This window comes from Budorcas taxicolor, chromosome 8, assembly GCF_023091745.1.
Source record: "Budorcas taxicolor isolate Tak-1 chromosome 8, Takin1.1, whole genome shotgun sequence".
NCBI classification, from domain to species: Eukaryota; Metazoa; Chordata; class Mammalia; order Artiodactyla; family Bovidae; genus Budorcas; species Budorcas taxicolor.
The window spans coordinates 93,063,764-93,084,252 of NC_068917.1; the positions used below are offsets into that span (position 1 = coordinate 93,063,764).

A 20,489-nucleotide genomic window follows, 5' to 3' on the forward strand; every position below is an offset into this window, starting at 1 on the left:
TACAGTCCTTGGGGTCACAAAGAGTCAGACACAACTGAGCAACTAACTAAAAAGGTAATAACATAGCTTCTGCAAGGTAATAAACATAACTATTATTAAAAATTAAATTATGTAAAGTGTCAACCAATTACATTAAAAACAAAGGTAACAAATACTCAAAATTCATCATTTTCTAGTTATTTTACTATAATCTGTATTCTTGAAATCTTTTACATCTATTGTGCCTGTGATTGAAACACTATGTAATGGCTTCCTGCTGTAGATCTCTCTCCAACTCTGGTTGGTGATTTCACATTGGCAACTTGAAATCAGTCATGGTGGGAATATTTACACCATAGAAACTGGAAAATACTACAAATAGGACTTTTACCTGGAGAGCCTGTTGTTAAACATTTTCCAGAACACCACTGAGTATAAGCCATTTTCCCAGATTGTCTCTATCCCTGAAGATAATTGTTCTTACTCTTCAATAAGAACATTCTCCTATCTCAGGAGTTTTTGAATTTCCAGACCTAAATTACTTGCATTTTATAGAATGCAATAGCAAGATAAGAGCAAGTATTTCTTCAGCCCTCACAATCCACAGTGGGAAACAGATATGTTTCCTATTATTCTGCCTTTTGAGAAGCTTAGACGATGGAGCTGATGCTGTGTTCAGATTAACTGTGTGCAGAAGATGTGGGGGAAGGGGGAAGACAAATGACTTGTTTTTTCAATACAGCTGCCCCAGCTATTGTCTTTAATTACACTCCTGCTGGACTGATAAGGGAACTGGATTCTGACAGCTGTGAGAAGCAGCCATACCACAGAGCCTAATATTTCTTTTTGGGTATAAGTGATGTTTTGTGCACTAAGCAACACAGACATAAATTATTTTTAAGAATTGTGATTGGTTAGGTTTCTACTATGTTTAAGGGTTTCATTTTCTTAAAGCTACATGGTCCCCATTTAGAAGTTTACTTATTGCATTTAGTATGGTGGGAGATTTTGGTGGTTAAAACATAGATGTATTTTTCAAGCTTTTCAGTATGCTCCTTACTTATGACTATATGACTTTTAAACTTGGCATTTAAACAATAGGTTGATATCTGCTTGAAGGCATGACTGATAACTGTCTTGATGCCTTTCCAGTATGGCCAGATTTCACCCAGGCTGTTCTGAATGTCCCTATACTGTGAACCCAAAGCTAAGATATTTGATGTACAGACCATTTGACATTTAATTTTTTGGGGGGAAAGGGTGGAGAAAAAAAGTTATCAGAACTACCTTTCAATCTTTTACATGGTTATCCTCACCTCCTTTGGGGTAAATGGCCAAATGTCAAGGGAAAAATCATTATAGAAAAGACACATGTTATCACTGTGTGACCAAGTGCCAAGGGAATACGATCTGGAGAAACTGCACAACTGGTGCTCTTGTTGTGAGCTGCAGGGTGGAAATTCTGAAGCCATGAAAGTACCTGGTGATTTAATTTATGAAAGTATTTTCATTTAGAATCTACTCAATATGGTTGAAAACACCTGTTCCTGATTATAGTATTTTAGAACAATCTATACGAAATTGGGTGTGAAGTCACTGAACATTTTATGTGGGGTCTTAAATGGTGTTTCATCAAAGTGTCATCACCTCCGTGTTTCTGTCTAGTGAAGGCATCATTTTAACTTTCCACTTCAAGCAAAGATGTACACTTCATGTCAAAGGGCCTTTGAAATATGCTGATCTGGTTGGCTGAACTCAGCTCCAGAGCAGGGAACACCTGGGCCAAGAGAGCCAGCAGCAGGGTGCTCAGGGTGGGTGACCAGGGGGCTCCAGTACCAAGCACAGTAGCGCTCAGAACCTGGGGTGACAGTCAAGCCAGATGTATAGGGATTTAGGATATGGTGAAATCAGTCCTTTGCATATATACTTACTAGATACTCAAGTTTTAATAATAAGATCCTTGAAGTAAACATAAGATAAGCAGACATCCCCAGGGAAGATAGCCAGGTGGGTTGGGAGCCACATATACTAAGCCATTCAGGAGGGGATCCAGAGGGAACCATCTGAGAAAGGCTGGCCAGTTTCTGGTCCTGCTGGCTAATTCAGACTGGTGGGGTGGTGCAGTTTGTAGGCCTGGGAGCCAGAACACCAAGTTTATAGCCTGGATCTGCCATGTAACCACTGTCTGACCTTGTGTTTCTCAAATTCAGTGGCATTATCTGTGGAACATAATGATAGCACACCTCATGTAAAGCTCTTAGCAAGGTTTCTGGAGCCTAGAGATTTCTCCACAAATGTAGCTGCATAAATGCTAATGCAATTATATTAATATTGGTTCTATAGTGATATGAGACATACCAGAATCCACTTGCTATTTTTATGGCTTTTAGTATAATAGTATAGTTAGTGAACTGTATCTTGTTCTCATTACAAAATGAGGGTTTGGAAATTCCCCACAAGTTCCTTTTGTACTCTTCCTAATGTTTTTTAAAAATATTTATTTATTTAATTGACTGTGTTGGAGCTTAGTTATGATGTGCAGGCTGTTTGTTGCAGCGTGTGGGTTTAGTTGCCCTGTGGCATGTGGGATCTCAGTTCCCTGACCAGATCAAACTTGCATCTCCTACATGGCAAGATAGACTGTTAACCCCTGGACTACCAGGGAAGTCCCTCTTCAAACTGTTTAGTGTTTTGAAATAGAGGCTCATTAGGGTGTTTTTCTACGTTGATACATAGTTCAGGTGGACACTACCTGACTATTAGACTGACCCGGGTGAAAACCAGAGTCATATAAGCAGCCTCGTGCAGAATGCAGGCGTAACTAAGGCTATTTTTATCTGAATTTGCTACCAGTTAACTTTGTTTCTATCTTTGTGGGCCCCTTTTGTGTGGTGAGGTGACAAGAGGATGCTTGTGGCAGAGCAGACTGTCTCCTCTCTCACATATTCATTAATCATTTATGGATTCATGGATTGATTGATTGACTCATTCATTCATTTATTAATTCAAAGATGGTGATTGACTGCCTTGAATGCATCAGTCATGGCGCCAATCTCCAAATCCTTATTTTCAGTGACTTCACACCCAGTAGTGGAGACAGAAAAAGTAAACAAAAATCAAAAGTAGCGCTACTTGCTAAGCATAACAATAGTGAAGAAATTTTATAATAACTAGATGAGAGCAGCTCCTAATTGTAATGACAGGCATTGGGGAGCACTTCACTCATACAACAGATGTTTATTTTATACCTACTATGTGCCAGATGGGCTTCTCTTGTGGCTCAACTGATAAAGAATCCATCTGCAATGCGGGAGACCTGGATTTGATCCCTGGGTTGGGAAGATCCCCTGGAGAAGGGAATGGCTACCACTCAGTATTCTGGTCTGGAGAATTCCACGATCTGTATAGTCTAAGGGGTTACAAAGAGTCAGACACCACTGAGCAACTTTCACACATGTGCCAGACAATTTTGAAAGACCAGGGCCCATAGCAGTGAAAAAGACAAGGTCCATACTGTCATCACTTTTCTATTATTTTTGGGGAAAAGAGCATGCACTAAAAGAAAAATATCAATAGGAATATACACTATGCAAAGAGTTGAAATAGGGAGATGATTTGGGGGAATAGTTAGATGGTTATTTTATATAGGGTAGTCAGGAAAGACTTGTCGAGGAGATGATATTTAAGATGAGATTTAAAGGTTCAGAAAGAAAATTAGGGTGAAAGCATTTTAGCTAGAAAGTAAAGCCAGTAGAAAGAAATGTCATAATGCATAATGGAGATTGGCATGTTCAAAAGAAGGCCAGCATGGCAAGCCACATATGAGACAAGGATGGAGAGCTAGGAAGAGGCAAGAGAGACTTTGAAAGCCTGCAAAGGAGGCTGACTCATTCTCAGTGCAATGAGATGTCACTGATGGGCTTTAAGCAGGGCAGTAACATGGACTAGTTAACATTGCAAAATGCGCTTCTGGTTGCTGTGTGGAGAATAGATGATTGGAGGTGGTTGCATTATTCTATGTTAGAGATGGTGGTGGCTTGGACTGCAGAAGAAACAGTAGATGGGGAGATATCAATGCATTCAGGTGTGTTTTAAAGATAGAATTGAGAGGGTTTGGTGCTTACTTGGTAGGCTCACACTGTAAAAAAAATCTGCCTGTAATGCAGGAGACCCAGGTTTGATCCCTGGGTCAGGAAACCTCCTGGAGAAGGGAATGGCTACCCACTCCAGTATTTTTGCCTGGAGAATCCCATGGATAGAGGAGCCTGGCAGGCTACAGCCCATGGTGTTGCAAAGATTTGAACACCACTGAGCGACTAACAATCACTGAGAGGATGTGTTTCTATGCTGGATGTGTGGAGTGAGAAGAATGAATGTAAGGCAAGCTCTTAGATCTTCAGCATGAGCAACTGATGATGGTACAGTTGACTGGGATGAAGAAGAATGAGAAAGGAGCAGCATGGTTTTCCAGTGAGGAAGGGGCAGATGCTGGTGTGTGGGATGAAGTAGGGGAATATAGGGGATCCAAAATGGCAGTGTGGAGTTGGAGATATCTTAGGCTCATCAGAGGAAACAGGCCTTATCCACTTGTGGAACTGGCATAGCAACTGGCTCAGTCTAGGTTGGGTCGGTAACGATATTTGGATGAAAGAATGAAAGGATAGTATAGATGGTTTCCTGTTCTGTCACATTCTTACTGTCATCAGATGCTGCCTCATCACACACAGGGAGATATAGACTGATTCAACAAGTAACACGTTCAGGCAAAAATAGGTTTCAATAAGTCGCATTGGTCTTGACTGGTAGCTCAGCTGATAAAGAATCCGCCTGCAATACAGGAGACCTGGGTTCGATCCCTGGGTTGGGAAGAACCCTGGAGGAGGGCATGGCAACCCACTCCATTACTCTTTCCTGGAGAATCACCACGGACAGAGGAGTCTGGCAGGCTGCAGTCCATGGGATTGCAGAGTCGGACATGATTTAGGTACTAAGTACAGCACAGCACAAGCCTGAATTTTGTAAAAGGGCTGCTGCTTGTTTTTTTTCCCCACAAGTAGTAATTTGGATATATGAACCTACAATCCTGGGGAGAGATCAGATTTGCTGAGAAATATTTAGTAGTCTTGGAATACAGATGGTTTTAAGCCACGAGATGACTTAAGTTTCCTTTGGAAGGACATATAGATAAAGGACTTGGACCTGGATTAGTGTCTTATTGCAGTGGCAACAACTACAAACTTTGTCGCTTAAAGCAACACAAATTTATTATTTTATGGTTCTGGAGATCAGAAGTCTAAACTAGGTGTCACTAGGCCCAAATCAAGGTTTTGGTTGAACTCTCTCTAGAGACTCTGTGATAGAATCCATTTTCTCACCTTTTCTAGCTTTTCAAAGCAACCTACTTTCATTGGCTTGTGGCCCCTTCCTCATAGTCAAAGTTTATCTAACCTCTGTTTCCACTGTCACAACTTTTTCTTTTCTTTTAAATTGATTTTATTGAAGTGTAGTTGATTTACAATGTTAATTTAATTGATTTTATTGAAGTGTAGTTGATTTACAATGTTAACTTCTGTAGCAAAGTGACTCAGTTATACGTATATTAATACATTCTTTTTTGTATTTTTTCCATTATGGTTCATTACAGGATATTGAATATAGTTTCCTGTGCTATATGGTAGGACCTTGTTGTTTATCCATCCTATATATGCTAGTTTTCATCTGTTAATCCCAAACTCCCAATCCTTCCCTTCCCCATCCCACCCTCTTTACCTGACAGCCACAAATCTGTTCTCTATGTCTATGGGGCTGTTTCTGTCTTGTAGATATGTTCATTTGTGTCATATTTTAGATTCCATGAATAAATGATATCATATGGTATTTTTCTTTCTCTTTCTGACTTACTTCACTTAGTATGATAATCTCTAGGTCCATCCATGTGGCTGCATGGATGGTATGATATTATTTCATTCTTCTCAATGGCTGAGTAATATTCCACTGTACATATGTAGCACATCTTTACCTATTCATCTGTTGATGGACATTTAGATTGCTTCCATGTCTTATCTATTGTACATGGTGCTGCTATGAACATAGGGATGCATGTATCTTTTTGAATTACAGATTTTTCTGGATATGTGACCAGGAATGGGATTGCTGGATCATATGGCAACTCTGTTCTTCGTTTTTTTGAGAAACCTCCATACTGTTTTCCAGCATGGCTGCACCAAATTACATTCCTACCAACAGTGTAAGAGGGTTCCCTTTTCTCAACGCCCTCTCTTGGCATTTATTATTTGTAGACTTTTTAAAAATATAAATTTATTTACTTTAATTGGAGGCTAATTAATTTACAATATTATATTGGTTTTGCCATACATCGACATGAATCCTCCACTGGTGTACACAAGTTCCCCATCCTGAAGCCCCCTCTCACCTCCCTCCCCATACCATCCCTCTGGGTCATCCAAGTGCACCAGCCCCGAGCATCCTGTATCATGCATCAAACCTGGACTGGCAATTCGTTTCACATATGATAACATACATGTTTCAATGCCATTCTCCCAAATCATCCCACCCTCTCCCTCTCCCACAGAGTCCAAAAGACTGTTCTACACATCTGTGTTTCTATTGCTGTCTCTCATACAGGGTTATTGTTACCATCTTTCTAAATTCCATATATATGTGTTAATATACTGTATTAGGGTTTTTCTTTCTGGCTTACTTCATTCTGTATAATTGGCTCCAGTTTCATCCACCTCATTAGAACTGATTCAAGTGTATTCTTTTTAATGGCTGAGTAATACTCCATTGTGTATATGTACCACAGCTTTCTTATCCATTCGTCTGCTGATGGACATCTAGGTTGCTTCCATGTCCTGGCTGTTATAAACAATGCAGCAATGAACATTGGGGTACACGTGTCTCTTTCAATTCTGGTTTCCTCGGATTTGTAGACTTTTTAATCATGGTCATTCTGATTGGTGTGAGGTGGTCCTTATTGTAGTTTTGATTTGCATTTCTCTAATAATGAACGATGATGAGCATCTTTTCATGTGCCATTGGCTATCAGGAAGACCCACTGGAGGAGGAAATGACAACCCACTCCAGTATTCTTGCCGGGAAAATTCCACGGACAGAGGAGCCCATGGGATCACAAAGAGTCGGATATGACTGGGTGACTGAGCATGCACACACGTTGGCCGTGTGTACATTGTCACAACTTTTTCTGTCTCCTACTTCCCTTTATAAGGATTCTTGTGATTCTATTGGGTCTATCTGCATAATCCAGGATAATCTCCCATCTCAAGATCCTCAATCATATCTGGAGATTGGGATACAAACTACCTTACAGGCATTATCTGACTAACAAAGGGGCCAAGACCAACCCCTGGAGTGTTTCTCGGGGGCTTGAACAGAAAAGATCCAGAAAAGAAGAAGAGGCAGGTCCAATAAGAAAGAAAGGAAAACTGGGAGAATGTGTCACAGAAGTGAAAAGTAGACAGTTTCTACCACAAAGAGGTAGTATAACTGTGTCAGTTAACTTTGGTTTGTCTGTAAATAACAGAAAATCCTACTTTAGTGGTTTAACCAAGGAATGGGTTTATTCTGGTCCTATAACAATAAGTCTAAAAGAAGCCATATATGGCTGGAATACTGGTGCAAGTGCCTCTGTGGTCCTCCTCTGCTGTGTTTAGTGTGTCGCTTCACATTTCCATGATGGTGGCTGCATCTCCAAGCTTTCAGCTTGCCTTTCAGTCAGAAGAATGGGAAAGGGTAAAGAGCAAAGGTCAAAGGGTAAAAGATCAGCTGAGTGTGGTTTCTATTTGAAAAACTCCCTCAGAACACCTTCAAGTCACTCCTGTCTGCATCTCATTGGGCAGTTACGTGGCTGTCCCTGGTGACATGGGGGGAGTTGGTTGGCTATAAAGAGGGAGAGGAATGAATATCAGGTAGTTAGTTAACTACCTGCCTGCTACTGTGATATTTGTTAATCATATGATTTTTGTGAAGAAAGAGACATTAAGAAGTCTTTCATTCACAATCACTTCTTCCAGGGGGGTTTGGGCTTGAAAAATAGACTTAACTCCTTTTTAAGTGACTTTAATGACTGCTGTTTTATAACCTTCACAGAAACTCTTGTAACATTTGATTCATACACTCCTGAAGCTTTTTCCTTCTGTCTCAGAATTTCCTCTCAGAGGTGATTTAATTCCATTTTTTTTTGTTCACTATTCTGGCCAGGTAGAGTAATACCAGTCAGCATCAATATCTGGACCCTTGAAATAATTTGAACTTGCAATCCTCCAGTGACTTAGTGGAAAAAGGTATTGGGAAATGATATGCAGGTGTAGAGCTTATTGAAATTATTGAAATACATAGTGTGGAAAATTGTACTCTGTTTTTATTGGGAAAGAACTGGTTGAGTGAGTTTTCATATGAATTGGAGGGGGAATATTATAGATGCTCTGTATTGATGAGCTTGGAAATTTGAATACATAAAAATGGAAATATAATAAGTACTTAAAAAGACTGCAGAGAGATGATTGTAAGGCAAGAGAAAATTATTGGCTGTGCTGAAGTGTCACCCCCAGGAGGAGGGAGAGAAGAGAACATGGTGCTTCAGTGGAGGCACTTCTGTGCCTGAATTAACTCAGGTTGCCATGTGTCAGTCTCTTTTGACAGTTGGTGTTTTTCTGGGTTGGTGGGTTTTATCTCCTCTGTGCACTCATTGGCAGGATGCAGGCTAGCACTAAGCAACTATTACAAAAGAGAAACATTTTAAAATGTCATCTTTTGGTAAATTTTTTCCGAGTATGCCTTAGAAGGTGGAAACAAATGTCCCTTAAAATTCATTTTTTTCCTTCACATGCTATTTTTGGCCAGTCTGCTGGGCTAGAAAATTACTACTCTCTCCTTTCCTCACCTGGGCTTCCCAGATGGCTCAGAGGTTAAAGCATCTGCCTGCAATTTGGGAGACCTGGGTTCTATCCCTGGGTCAGGAAGATCCCCTGGAGAAGAAAATGGCAACCCACTCCAGTATTCTTGCCTGGAGAATCTCATGGACAGAGGAGCCTGGTGGGCTACAGTCCACAGGGTCACAAAGAGTCGGACATGACTGAGCGACTTCACTTTCACTTTCTTTCTCCTTCCCTCACCACCAGTGATCCAAGCTTCAGTTTTTTGGAACTTTAAAAGAATGTTATCAAATGGTTCCACAATTCCAGAAATTTCTTTCCTTCAGTACGTGTTACTCTTCCTCATTCCCCAATACATGAGCATGTGTGCACATGCACACACACACACACACGCACACACACTTGCCTATCAGGATAGAGTTGAGTGAATCTCTACCAGGTAAATGTCTATCTCTTGTTAATGACACTTGCTCACAGTAGATTCTAATTAGAAGGGCAGTGAATAATTGATGATTTGATTTTTGATCGATTTGATAGCAGAAATAGAAATGCCCAAGTATTTGAAAATATAATAGGACTTTGATCTTTAGTATTCAACAGACTGATTTTCATCATTGATTGTAATTTCATGGCCCAGAGAAGGTGGTGTTGAGTTGGTGTTGAAGGGTTTTGATAAGAGGAAAGGGAAGAAGAGTCTTTCAAGCTAAGGACACAGTGTGAGTATTCATGGGAAGGCAAGACATGGCATTGTATACACAGCATGTGGCAAATAGTGAGGCTAGGGCATGTAGTTTGGGTAATATTGTGATGGAACATAAAGCTGGAGATATACTTCAGAACCATGTTTTGGAAGGCCTTGAATGCCAGTCTATGGGGTTGAGTTTTATTCATTAGGCAAGGTGACTTTTGAAGGGGGAAGTGATCTGACTCTTGCATTAGGAAGATAATTTATAAAATAATTAAAGTAATTTTAAGGTACAGAACTCTCATACTTGTACAGAATTATGAAATCTATGTAGCTTTTCCACCTAACATGTGATCCTGTAGAAAGAAGTGCATGAATAAAACCCTACATGGGGTTGGGAATTCATGTCATATGATATCTGTTTGAAATCAGTGAAACAGACCGTTATTGTTTGCAGGGTCCTATATGTAAAGGGTGTAGATTTGTTCTGTATTGTCTGCACAGCAAAGGCATAAGTCTAATTCAAATTCTCCAAGAAAATCTTTAAAAGTTATTATGATGGAAAACACAATTAAGTAAAACGTAACTTAGAAAACTCCATGAGTTATCTCCCCCAAACAGCCATTCTTAAAAACTTGGTGCATTACTTTCCATTCTTTTTGGTACACATATTCATTTGTCCATCTCTTCACTCACTTATACACAACAAATATATATAGATGTTAGAGTAGATTGTATAGACATAAGATAGATAAGACAAACTCAATTCCTGTTCTTATAGGGCTGTGGTTTAGTTTATCTTTTTTTACAAAATTATACTCACATATTCTCATCTTTTTGTCTTTTAAAATCAGCATTTTAAATTATCATTACATCATGTATACCTGCTTTACCATTATGGATGCATTATTTGCATAACATTTCTCCTGGTGGATACCACACATTTTTTTCCTACTGTTAGACCTTTAGATGGCTTTCCGTGTTTTTGCTGTTATAAACTACTTTGGGAATAAACAATATACTTTATTTTTTCCTACATTTTAGATTATTTCCTTAGAAAAGATTACGAATGGTAGAACCAGAGGCAATAGACATTGATAAGGCTTTTGGTAGTGGTTATTGCTTAGTGCATGCATTTACCTTCTGCTCAGCAGTAAAAGTCCATTTCACAGCAACCTCGCCACATTGGTTCTTACCATGAAAAAATTAATTTGACTCTAGAGGAAGAGGTCAATATCCTTGCTCTTATTAGGAAAGACACTTAGATGACTCCAGTTGTCAGGAAATTCAAGGACATATCTTATACTGCTGTGAACTCCCTGTGACTGAAGGTGTGCAAGTTCAGACCATACAGTCCTCTGATTATACATCTAGAATCACTTTGCAGTCCAGTTGTTCCTATGGAATTTTGATTCTCTTCTATGGCAGTGGTCCAAAGTGATCATTAATGAAAATGTGCTATTTTTTTTAATGATAGAGAAATGATCATTTGGCCCCAGAAACATGGACTATGTGTGAAAGTGAAACTTCAAATAATCTCAATAGGCTATAATTAGAAATAGGGAAGAGGCTTGTAAGAGTTGGTAAAGAGAAGCACCATAGAGAGAAACAGGAGCACCTACAAAAGCAGAAATGATGGCAACCAAGTGCTCAGCAGTGCCAGGAGACAGAGCGGGCCACTGGAGCTTCTGATACAGATATGCCACAAGTATTAATTGCTTTGTTAGAAGAGGAAAAGCCTAAAAATATATGAAGGAGGCTGGGCCCTAGAGGTACTAATGGCAGTGGAAACCGTTGCCATGACAACAGCAAGGAAAAGTCAACCAAAGGAATTACTAATACATGTGAGTGTAAATGTGTCTGACATTGAATAATGTGAGCTGATTCCTTGGCAGATTCCAACACTGTTTTTGAACCTGCAAAAAAAACAAACAAAAAAAAAATCAGCCTTTAACACACGCAGGTTTAATTTTATGGATTTCATGGTAAGGAATAACTAACTTTTTCATAAGAGGAGGGCTTTGATTTTAAAATAACTTTCGTTATATGAATTTCACAGGAACGTTAATGGATATCTTCAAAAGAAAAAAAAAAAGAAATCATTTGTCATCCTCCGTCTTTCAATACAACAGCTTGCCTTTTCTTTCTTTACTTCCAACTGCATTTTTACATATCTGTAATCTTCTGACAGTTTTGAATTCTGTATTTATTATTTAACCTCATGTCTAAAGCATTTTCCATGTTTCAAAATCATCATTGTAGTTAACAGTTAAAATTCTGTGCAGTAATTTATCATTTGCATTGTATTATTTACTCAACCATTCATCTGTTAGAAGGAATTTATTATTCACAAGTTGTGTTATAGGCAATGCAGAGGGGATGGTAGAGTTCAGATTAATGTTACTAACATGTTACCCAGAGTTGAGTTCGTGTTTGGGCCATGATGCATTACTAGATACAAATATGTGCTAGCTGGAGGGTGTGAGGGGTCAGTAAGTCTTGATTATCAGATAGAGCCAACAATTAATAGGATAGGGAAGAATGCTTTTCTCATCATGCTACATATTGCTTTATAATGCACATCTGCTCCCATACCCTGGGCTCTGCAGCAATCCTGTGTTCTTCTCAGACACCATTTCTTACCCCCAAATGAATCTGTCAATAATAATTATTATGGTAAAAGTGAAAACCCGAGATAACATGATTGAAACATTTCCTGATAGTCTGCAGTGAAGAGAAGAAACTCTATATCACAGGATGACAATTTCTCTTGCATTTATGGTAAATAGGTATCTCTTTCATTCTGTATTGAAAGGGATTCTGCTTGACCTCATGTACTATATCATTCATCTTGTTTTGTGTACTTAATGGTGCTACTGGCTCAGAATGACTGTGCCAGTGTTTCAGGTTGTTAATAGAGCTGCTTACTTCATGAGGATGTCTTCTGAATGTATGTCTATTGTACTGTCTGCATGCACAGTTAGCAAAGCAAAGAGCCACATGAATCACTCTGTAGAGGTATGGCTTGAACTTGGAAAATTCAGTGCAAGTGCAATGCCCCAAAATGGATTAATGGCAGATTGCAAATGAAAACAGTTGTTATCCCAACTACTGTTTTGATGACCATTCAGTTACTGAAGAGTTGTGCTAATTCAAACCGATTCAAGGATGTTGGTTTTGTGTAATTGTCATTAAAAATACATGCTGAAGAGTAATAAATCAGCATGTTGTTTTCTAGTAAGCTTTCAGGCTGGAAGGAAGAATAGAAGGATTTAAGGAGGTAAAGAAATAACCAGAAGGTGTTGGGAGAATGGGATAAACACAGGAAAACCAAGAAAGAATAAGGTGATTGAGCCCAATCACCAGGTACTTTCATGTAGGAAATTTTTTGAATACTTAGTTATTAGCAAACCACCTGCTCAAAGGAGTGTTCTGGGCTTTCTTCTATGTTCAGAATTGCCAGGGGCTTGTATTTGAGAGTCAGACTAAATTTTTGCCACTTATAATACTTTTTTTTCTGTGCTTCATTAAAAAAATATGAGTGAACTTTATTTACTTATCTATTGAAATATAGTTGGTGTATATTATGCAAACTAACATAAATATATTATGTTAGTTTCAGGTGTAAAATATAGTGGTTTGACATTTAAATACATTATGAAATGATCATCATGATGTTTAGCAACCATGTGTCCCTGTTTGTTGTTGCTCAGTTGCTTGGTAATGTCCGACTCTGCAACCCCATGGACTGCAGCACACCCAGCTTCCCTGTCTTTCACCACCTCTCAGAGCTTGCTCAAACTCATGTCCATTGAGTCAGTAATGCCCTCCAACCATCTCATCCTCTGTTGTCCCCATCTTCTGTCTTCAATCTTTCCCTGCATCAGGGTCTTTTTGAATGGGTCAGCTCTTTGTATCAGGTTAACATCAGGCCTTCCAATGAATATTCAGGATTGACTGGTTTGATCTCTTCACCGCCCAAGGGACTCTCTTCTCAGCCTTTTGGCTAAGATCAAGTGTAGTATGTGTCAGTATTCAAAGAACTTAAAACAGCTTTAAGTGAATAAGTTCTAGATTTCTTTTTCCCAAGTCAGGAAGGGCCTTTAGAGAAGAGTTTATTTTCTTATAATGAGTATATTCCTAATATCTCTGCCAGGAAGCTAAAACCCAAGGAAATAGACATTCCATCTCTCATTGCTGGAGGAACCAAAAGGGTGGAAAGGGACCACAGAGATCTCAGAGGAAAGGATTGGAGGAAGGAGGGGTTAGTGCTTTCAAACTTCAGTCCCGACTTAGTGTAACAGATACATTTTACATGGAGACCTAGTGTGGATGTGCATAAACATTCAACTCCAGACAAGCTTTTTATAAAATAATGCTTATACGTACTGTGCAACACTGGTATCTTTTCATCAAATGCATGGCAACCACCAGTCCACTGATAAGACAACATACATTGATTCATCTAATTTAGTAAGCAGGTTCTTTTGTTAATGTTTTCTAGATGAGGAAACAGGGCTTTGAGAGCTGAAATCACTGGCCATGTTCACATGACAGTCAAGTGGAGGCTGAGTCAAGGGTGTGCATCTGAGTGATCAAAGCTGAGTCATTCTCTATTGTGCTAAATCTTCTTTCTCCAGGAAGCACTGAAAATTGGTCCCAACTTCCTTAATGACTAAAGAAAGGAGAGAAAGACATCAGTTAAAAGAACTGTAATATCCCAAGAACTTCTCAGAAACCCAGGCTTTCAGAGTCAGTTTGGCAGCAACAGGGCCCAGTGATTCAAAGCAAGAGCTCCATGGATCAGATGGCCCAGTCTGACTATTGCTGCCCCACACAGACCAGCTGTTGCACTTGGGCAAATTAAGACTCTCTATACATCACTTTCCTCATTTATAAATTGCTAATGTTAATAACAGCCTCCTTGTAGGTTTGCTGTAAAGATGAAAAGAGAGGATCTATAGAAGTATTTAACATGGTATTGAGAACAGATTTTGCATTCCATAAATGTAGTTGTTACCACAGACATGGAGAACCTACATGAGTGTGTTAGAAACTCCTTCATTCAAAGCCAGGCTACTTCAGCTAAAACTCTGTGACTTTTTCCTCCTTTTCTCTGCTTATGGCAATCCAATTCCTACTGAGAAGCCAAATGTGTTATTTGAGCCAATTAGGGCTAGATGGAAATTCATAATAAACACTTGCTAATCAACACAAAGAACCCTAAGCAGTTACTGAGATGATGGGGACAAAATTGCCTCTAGGTCATTATTTTATTATAGCTCCTATAATTCTACTAAAAACTCTCATGAGTTCTCTTGTTGATAGCCCCATTTATATGAATTAGTAGCTGTTTTAGTTCAGTTTCCATTACCTAGGTCTCTCAATCACAATTTATAAATTCTAAAATTTGAAGCTTATTTTTTAAATTCTTTTTTTAATTTTACTTTATTTTACTTTACAATACTGTATTGGTTTCGCCATATATCAACATGAATCCACCACGGGTGTATACATGTTCCCCATCCTGAACCCCCCTCCCACCTCCCTCCCCATACCATCCCTCTGGATCATCCCAGTGCACCAGCCCCAAGCATCCTGTATCCTGCATCAAGCCTAGACTGGCGATTCATTTCTTATATGATATTTTACATGTTTCAATGCCATTCTCCCAAATCATCCCACCCTCTCCCTCTCCCACAGAGTCCAAAAGACTGTTCTATACATCTGTGTCTCTTTTGCTGTCTTGCATACAGGGTTATCATTACCATCTTTCTAAATTCCATATATATGTGTTAGTATACTGTATTGGTGTTTTTCTTTCTGGCTTACTTCACTCTGTATAATTGGCTCCAGTTTCATCCACCTCATTAGAACTGATTCAAATCTATTATTTTTAATGGCTGAGTAATACTCCATTGTGTATATGTACCACAGCTTTTTTATCCATTCATCTGCTGATGGACATCTAGGTTGCTTCCATGTCCTGGCTGTTATAAACAGTGCTGTGATGAACATTGGGGTACACGTGTCTTTTTCAATTCTAGTTTCCTTGGTGTGTATGCCCAGCAGTGGGATTGCTGGGTCATAAGAAAGTTCTATTTCCAGTTTTTAAGGAATTTCCACACTGTTCTCCATAGTGGCTGTGCTAGTTTGCATTCCCACCAACAGTGTAAGAGGGTTCCCTTTTCTCCACACCCTCTCCAGCATTTATTGCTTGTAGACTTTTGGATTGCAGCCATTCTGACTGGTGTGAAATGGTACCTCATTGTGGTTTTGATTTGCATTTCTCTGATAATGAGTGATGTTGAGCATCTTTTCATGTGTTTGTTAGCCATCTGTATGTCTTCTTTGGAGAAATGTCTATTTAGTTCTTTGGCCCATTTTTTGATTGGGTCGTTTATTTTTCTGGAATTGAGCTGCATAAATTGCTTGTATATTTTTGAGATTAGTTGTTTGTCAGTTGCTTCATTTGCTATTATTATCTCCTGTTCCGAAGGCTGTCTTTTCACCTTGCTTATAGTTTCCTTTGTTGTGCAGAAGCTTTTAATTTTAATTAGATCCCATTTGTTTATTTTTGCTTTTATTTCCAGAATTCTGGGAGGTGGATCATAGAGGATCCTGCTTTGATTTATGTCGGAGAGTGTTTTGCCTATGTTCTCCTCTAAGAGTTTTATAGTTTCTGGTCTTACATTTAGATCTTTAATCCACTTTGAGTTTATTTTTGTGTATGGTGTTAGAAAGTGATCTAGTTTCATTCTTTTACAAGTGGTTGACCAGTTTTCCCAGCACCACTTGTTAAAGAGATTGTCTTTACTCCATTGTATATTCTTGCCTCCTTTGTCAAAGATAAGATGTCCATAGGTGTGTGGATTTATCTCTGGGCTTTCTATTTTGTCCCATTGATCTATATTTCTGTCTTTGTGCCAGTACCCTACTGTCTTGATGACTGTGGCTTTGTAGTAGAGCCTGAAGTCAGGTAGGTTAATTCCTCCAGTTCCATTCTTCTTTCTCAAGATCGCTTTGGCTATTCGAGGTTTTTTGTATTTCCATACAAATTGTGAAATTATTTGTTCTAGCTCTGTGAAAAATATCGCTGGTAGCTTGATAGGGATTCCATTGAATTTGTAAATTGCTTCGGGTAGTATCCTCATTTTCACTATATTGATTCTTCTGCTCCATGAACATGGTATATTTCTCCATCTATTAGTGTCCTCTTTGATTTCTTTCACCAGTGTTTTATAGTTTTCTATTTATAGGTCTTTAGTTTCTTTAGGTAGATATATTCCTAAGTATTTTATTCTTTTCATTGCAATGGTGAATGGAATTGTTTCCTTAATTTCTTTTTCTGCTTTCTCATTATTAGTGTATAGGAATGCAAGGGATTTTTGTATGTTGATTTTATATCCTGCAACTTTACTATATTCGTTGATTAGCTCTAGCAGTTTTCTGGTGGAGTCTTTAGGATTTTCTATGTAGAGGATCATGTCATCTGCAAACAGTGAGAGTTTTACTTCTTCTTTTCCAATTTGGATTCCTTTTCTTTCTTTTTCTGCTCTGATTGCTGTGGCCATAACTTTCAGAACTATGTTGAATAGTAGTGGTGAAAGTGGGCACCCTTGTCTTGTTCCTGACTTTAGGGGAAATGCTTTCAATTTTTCACCATTGAGGATAATGTTTGCTGTGGGTGTGTCATATGTAGCTTTTATTATATTGAGGTATTTTCCTTCTATTCCTGCTTTCTGGAGAGTTTTTATAATAAATGGATGTTGATTTTGTCAAAGGCTTTCTCTGCATCTATTGAGATAATCATATGGCTTTTATTTTTCAATTTGTTAATGTGGTGAATTACATTGACTGATTTGCAGATATTGAGGAATCCTTGCATCCCTGGGATAAAGCCCACTTGGTCATGATGTATGATCTTTTTAATGTGTTGTTGGATTCTGATTGCTAGAATTTTGTTAAGGATTTTTGCATCTATGTTTATCAGTGTTATTGGCCTATAGTTTTCTTTTTTTGTGGAATCTTTGTCAGGTTTTGGTATTAGGGTGATGGTGGCCTCATAGAATGAGTTTGGAAATTTACCTTCCTCTGCAATTTTCTGGAAGAGTTTGAATAGGATAGGTATTAGCTCTTCTCTAAATTTTTGGTAGAAATCAGCTGTGAAGCCGTCTGGACCTGGGCTTTTGTTTGCTGGAAGATTTCTGATTACAGTTTCAATTTCTGTGCTTGTGATGGGTCTGTTAAGATTATCTATTTCTTCCTGGTTCAGTTTTGGAAAGTTGTACTTTTCCAAGAATTTGTCCATTTCTTCCACGTTGTCGATTTTATTGGCATATAATTGCTGATAGTAGTCTCTTATGATCCTTTGTATTTCTCTGTTGTCTGTTGTGATCTCTCCATTTTCATTTCTAATTTTATTGATTTGATTTTTGATCTGTTGTTTCTTGATGAGTCTGGCTAATGGTTTGTCAATTTTATTTATCCTCTCAAAGAACCAGATTTTGGCTTTGTTGATTTTTGCTATAGTCTCTTTTGTTTCTTTTGCATTTATTTCTGCCCTAATTTTTAAGATTTCTTTCCTTCTGCTAACCCTGGAGCTCTCTGTTTCTTCCTTTTCTAGTTGCTTTAGGTGTAGAGTTAGGTTATTTATTCGACTTTTTTCTTGTTTCTTGAGGTATGCCTGTATTGCTATAAACTTTCCCTTTAGCACTGCTTTTACAGGGTCCCACGAAGAGTTGACTCATTGGAAAAGACTCTGATGCTGGGAGGGATTGGGGACAGGAGGAAAAAGGGATGACAGACGATGAGATGGCTGGATAGCATCACTGACTCGATGGACGTGAGTCTGAGTGAACTCCGGGAGTTGGTGATGGACAGGGAGGCCTGGTGTGCTGTGATTGATGGGGTCGCAAGGAGTCAGACATGACTGAGCGACTGAACTGAACTGAACTAAACAGGTTTTGGGTTGTTGTGTTTTCATTTTCATTCGTTTCTATGCATATTTTGATTTCTTCTGTGATTTGTTGGTTATTCAGAAGCATGTTGTTCAGCCTGCATATGTTGGAATTTTTAATAGTTTTTCTCCTGTAATTGAGATCTAATCTTACTGCATTGTGGTCAGAAAAGATGCTTGGAATGATTTCAATTTTTTTTTTTTTGAATTTACCAAGGCTAGATTTATGGCCCAGGATGTGATCTATCCTGGAGAAGGTTCCGTGAGCACTTGAGAAAAAGGTGAAATTCATTGTTTTGGGGTGAAATGTCCTATAGTTATCAATTAGGTCTAACTGGTCTATTGTATCATTTAAAGTTTGTGTTTCTTTGTTAATTTTCTGTTTAGTTGACCCATCCATAGGTATGAGTGGGGTATTAAAGTCTCCCACTATTATTGTGTTATTGTTAATTTCCCCTTTCATACTTGTTAGCATTTGTCTTACATATTGTGGTGCTCCTATGTTGGGTGCATATATATTTATAATTGTTATATCTTCTTCTTGGATTGATCCTTTAATCATTATGTAGTGTCTTTCTTTGTCTCTTTTCACAGCCTTTGTTTTAAAGTCTATTTTATCTGATATGAGTATTGCTACTCCTGCTTTCTTTTGGTCTCTATTTGCGTGGAATATCTTTTTCCAGCCCTTCACTTTCAGTCTGTATGTGTCCCTTGTTTTGAGGTGGGTCTCTTGTAGACAACATATATAGGGGTCTTGTTTTTGTATCTATTCAGCCAGTCTTTGTCTTTTGGTTGGGGCATTCAACCCATTTACGTTTAAGGTAATTATTGATAAGTATGATCCCATTGCCATTTACTTTATTGTTTTGGGTTCTGGTTTATACACCCTGTTTGTGTTTCCTGTCTAGAGAATATCCTTTAACATTTGTTGGAGAGCTGGTTTGGTGGTGCTGAATTCTCTCAGCTTTTGCTTGTCTGTAAAGCTCTTGATTTCTCCTTCATATTTGAATGAGATCCTTGCTGGGTACAGTAATCTGGGCTGTAGGTTATTTTCTTTCATCACTTTAAGTATGTCCTGCCATTCCCTCCTGGCCTGAAGCGTTTCTATTGATAGATCTGCAGTTATACTTATGGGAATCACCTTGTGTGTTATTTGTTGTTTTTCCCTTGCTGCTTTTAATATTTGTTCTTTGTGTTTGATCTTTGTTAATTTGATTAATATGTGTCTTGGGGTGTTTCTCCTTGGGTTTATCCTGTTTGGGACTCTCTGGGTTTCTTGGACTTGGGTGATTATTTCCTTCCCCATATTAGGGAAGTTTTCAACTATTATCTCCTCAAGTATTTTCTCATGGTGTTTCTTTTTGTCTTCTTCTTCTGGGACTCCTATAATTCGAATGTTGGAGCATTTCATGTTGTCCTGGAGGTCTCTGAGATTGTCCTCATTTCTTTTAATTCGTTTTTCTTTTTTCCTCTCTGATTCATTTATTTCTACCATTCTATCTTCTACCTCACTAATCCTATCTTCTGCCTCCTTTATTCTACTACTTGTTGCCTCCAGAGTGTTTCTGATCTCATTCATTGCATTGTTCATTATATATTGACTCTTTTTTATTTCTTCTAGGTCCTTGTTAAACCTTTCTTGCATCTTCTCTATCCTTGTCTCCAGGCTATTTATCTGTGATTCCATTTTGATTTCAAGATTTTGGATCATGTGGCTCAGACGGTAAAGTATCTGCCTACAGTGTGGGAGACCCGGGTTCGATCCCTGGGTTGGGAAGATCCTCTGGAGAAGGAAATGGCAGCCCACTCCAGTACTCTTGCCTGGAAAATCCCACGGACGGAGGAGCCTTGTAGGCTAAAATCTATGGGGTCGCAAGGAGTCGGACACGACTGAGCGACTTCACCTCATCTCACTATCATTATTTGGAATTTTTTATCAGGTAGATTCCCT

The 20,489-nt window shown here is 38.6% G+C and overlaps 1 pseudogene; it reads left to right on the forward strand.

Moving 5' to 3' along the window:
• Window positions 1–13,565: 13,565 nt before the first annotated feature.
• LOC128052919 (uncharacterized) lies at window positions 13,566–13,698 on the forward strand (annotated as a pseudogene).
• Window positions 13,699–20,489: the final 6,791 nt, after the last annotated feature.